The following is a 4,091-nucleotide window of genomic DNA, read 5'->3' as shown; positions in this document are numbered from 1 at the left end:
AAAATACATCAACTATCACATAAATTGTATTTGTAATAATACTATCCTGTTGAAAATTATGTTTTTCAGTAATCTCTTGCTATAATGCGCTTTACTATTCACAGTTTAGTCATTTAAGGACAGTGTGTATTATTTATCACCCGTTAGTAGTAAAAAAAATCCCTTCATTTGTTAAAAATAACACATATAATATATATAATTCTGTAAGAATTTGTGATTTGACATAAAGAAATAAATGAGACTGATAAAACTGATTTTTGTGGTCGACCTCTAGCATCCTTTGTTGGTTAATTCGGTAACTGCAACAGCAGGCGGCCTTTTTTCCCACAACTTCGATTCCAAACTTAATAAACTAAACCTTTGCAGATACCCTACTTGTTTATTCAACCTTTCTGGTATCCAGTAAATATTTTAAAGATAATTTGCCATCACCTGGTTCTTATTTCTAGTATAGCGAGCATCTAAGGTAAAAGAACTGGGCTGGTGTTCAAGCGAGCAATTCAAGTGTTTTGACTAGGACAAGAAAGTTTGATCAAATCACTCAAATTTTACCTAGCTTGCACTGGTTACCTGTCCATTTAAGATGTGACTTTATGATTCTTTTTGCATGAACTTTCTTCCTCTTATCTTCCTGATTGGATTTCCCCGTATTTCAAGTCAAGTCAAGTCAAGTCATTTTTATTTGTATAGCCCTTAATCACAATAAGTCTCTAAGGGCTTCACAGATTAGTACACTATGTTACACAGACTATTTTTCAGCCGACAAGAAGAGTAGGTTATTATTCATATGCAATGGAGTAGAAGTGAGTTTTAAGTTTAGATTTAAACATTTCCACTGAGGTTGCAGATCGGATCTCAGGGGGAAGAGCATTCCACAGCACCGGTGCCCGGATGGAGAACGCTCTCGAACCAGCAGAACACTTCTTTGCTCTCGGGATCACCAGAAGACCGGCACTCTCAGATCGTAGGCTTCGGACCGGGACATAGGGGCAGATCAGATCTGAAAGATAAGAGGGAGCAAGTCCATGTATGATTTTGTACAATACTAAGAGAACCTTGAAGTCACATCTTTGGCTAACTGGGAGCCAGTGCAAGTTAGCCAAAATCGGTGTTATGTGATCGTACTTTTTTGTCCTAGTTAAAAGCCTCGCTGCGGCATTTTGTACTAGCTGAAGAGACTTGATTCTGGACTTCGGGAGACCGGAGAGTAGTGCATTACAGTAATCGAGACGGGAGGTAACAAATGCATGAATTATAGTTTCCGCATCAGACTGAGACAGTATTGAACGGATTTTGGCAATGTTACGAAGATGGAAGAAAGCGGTTCTAGTAATTTTCTTTACATGCATCTCAAAGGTTAGATCAGGGTCAAATATGACACCTAAATTTTTAACTGAGTCACTCTGTGTGTTGTGACATTTGTCAATGTTCACAGCAGTTTTTGAGAATAAGTCACGGCATTTAGATGGACCAATGACTAACATTTCGGTCTTTTCAGAGTTAAGACGCAAGAAATTGAGTGACATCCACTCTTTTATCTCTTATCTTTTATCCACTCTTCCTCCTCGGAGACTCTGCTCGCAAATTGCCTGTCTACTTGTTACTCCAAGAGCCAAGAAGAAATCGGCAGCCTCGTGTGGCTTCTCAATTCGGGCTCCGGTGCTGTGGAATGTTCTGCCCCTAGAGATAACGTCTGCAACCTCAGTGAAAGTATATAAATGTAGCCTTATGACACACTTATATTCTATGACTTGTGATTGATGACGACCTCATACTTTCCTTTTCTAGTCCTTTCTAACTGCCTGAGTGGTGGCGCAATGAGGTAGAAGGATGAACCGGGATGAGTCAGCGGACCAGCACCTGGACCTGAAGCATGTCATCATCTGCATTGATCAGCTGGCTGAGATGGAAAGCTGCGTATTTGCTGTTTTGTACTTCTTGCACAATTTTAAGTATTACCCATATTTATTGTCGATGTTGCCTGTTTTGTGTATTGTTTCCCAATGTCACATCTCTTGCAGCCTGGTCATTCTGGGAGGGGCAATACCTCTTGTTTGGCCCCTTTTCAAGATATCTTATATTCCTCATGCAGAGGTTTTAAAACTTTTCCCTTGCTAGCTTGCAGGTTTCAGATTAGGGTATATTGTAATTGTGGCCTGTGCAGTCCTTCGAGACATTTTTGATAACGGGCTATGCAAGCAAAAGTGACTTGACATGGAAAGAACCCAAGAGTGACATGTACATAAACTTTGGATATGAACCTATAAAATGTGTACCAGAATGTATGAAACGGTGTAATTGACACTGGCGTGTCTACTGTAATATAGGTAACCATGCTAGCACTTTGCACTTTGCTATATAACACCAGCAAGCATGCAAACAGCTGTCAGGTTACTCAATGGTCTATCCTGTCTGTACACTTCAGCCAGTTTTATATCCAATAGATCTCATGACAAAGGGAATCCCTGGGTCAAATACTTACTTGTCCAACATTGGCAGAATTGCTCGCGATAGAATGACACTCGCAGCAGCACTTCTGATCTACTCTATCACACTGGAATGTTCTGTGATGGAAAAGTTTGAGATAGGCCTCTTCAAACACACTTTGTCCCACCGTGACCTCGATGTGTGCAAGACAAAAAGGTGTGTGTGTCATGAGGGTTTGCACTAGTTGGGAGATAATGCCAATCTAAGCAGCTGTCAAGTGTGAGATGAGCAGAGAGGTTAGCTGGCCTATGGCCAGATTCTTTCTTGGGACCAGCACGGCTGGGAGTAATGCAGAAGTGGAAAACAAACAACACAAGAGGAAAAATGGAATTTGTGATCAAAATGTACATTTTAAAGCAGTGTTTCTCAACTGGTAGGTCGGGAACCAAAATTGGGTCATTTTGCTTTCGCAAAATAATGCTAAGAAGAAGAAAAAAACAGAGTCAGTTACACTCCTTATCATTAGATGGCGAAAATACCCTGCTTGATCTTTTCTTCCTGTTCAGTCATTCGCCGCATTTATATGAACCACATCTAATTTAATGTGATTTTGTTGGTTTTAATTCCTGTTTCCGCCATAATAAAGGGGCCCAAGAAAGTCAGCGATAAGAGGAAGGAAAAGTGGAAAATAGTGACAACAACAATCAGTTGAAGATTGATTGCTAAGTACAGTGCAGTACATGATTAAAACATATTTTATTTTTAGCTTTTACAAGCAGGGTTGGGTAGGGTTACTTTAACTTGATTACTTTCAATTACTTTTGGATTACTCCAATACCTAATATGCTAATAAAAGACAAAAGAAACTAAATATGAATAAAATTACTAAATTTTGTGCAGGCTTGTTGAGTAACGGAAACATGGAACGGCAAAAACGATGTTGGATTTATTTTAATTTTGTTTCTGTCGCATTTTATGTTAGTTTTGCCGGAGATCAAAGAGATCAAAGCCAGGAGAGAAAGCTTACCACGTGTTGTGAGTCATAATTTTATTTATATTTAGTTTTTTTGTTTTTTATTAGCATATTTGGTATTGGAGTAATCCAAAAGTAATTGAAATTAATCTAGTTAAAGTAACCCTACCCAACCCTGTTTACAAGTATATTAATCCGTATTAACTGGCTAAACAAATGATTATAGAGGTTTAGGTACATTTTTGAATTTATTTTCTTCTTTTCTTATGTCGCTTATTTGCTATGTAGGCCTATATACCACTATATACAGTACTTGAAGTCGTTTTGATTCTGCTGATCATTTTGATTTTCGAAAAAAAGGTGAATATATTATACTATCTCTGCTTTTTATATGTATAAGTTTTTATTTAAAACACCATACAACAACACATACAATATATATATATATATATATATATATATATATATATATATATATATATAGATATAGATATATAGATAGATATATACAATTGACATTCCCATACAAATCCCCAACAAAGAAACAACAATAAATGACAATAAAAGATGAAAACTCACTGGTCTATAACTTTCACACAGCATTGGATCTTTTCTTTCTTTATTTAGACCGATATGATGGCTTCTGACCGCGATTTGGGGGGATCTCCTTTTGTTAGCGCAAAGTTAAATA

Source organism: Urocampus carinirostris, chromosome 10 (assembly GCF_059441175.1).
Source record: "Urocampus carinirostris isolate Australia breed hairy pipefish chromosome 10, RoL_Ucar_1.0, whole genome shotgun sequence".
Lineage (NCBI taxonomy): Eukaryota > Metazoa > Chordata > Actinopteri > Syngnathiformes > Syngnathidae > Urocampus > Urocampus carinirostris.
Note: the sequence above shows the minus strand (reverse complement) of the source record.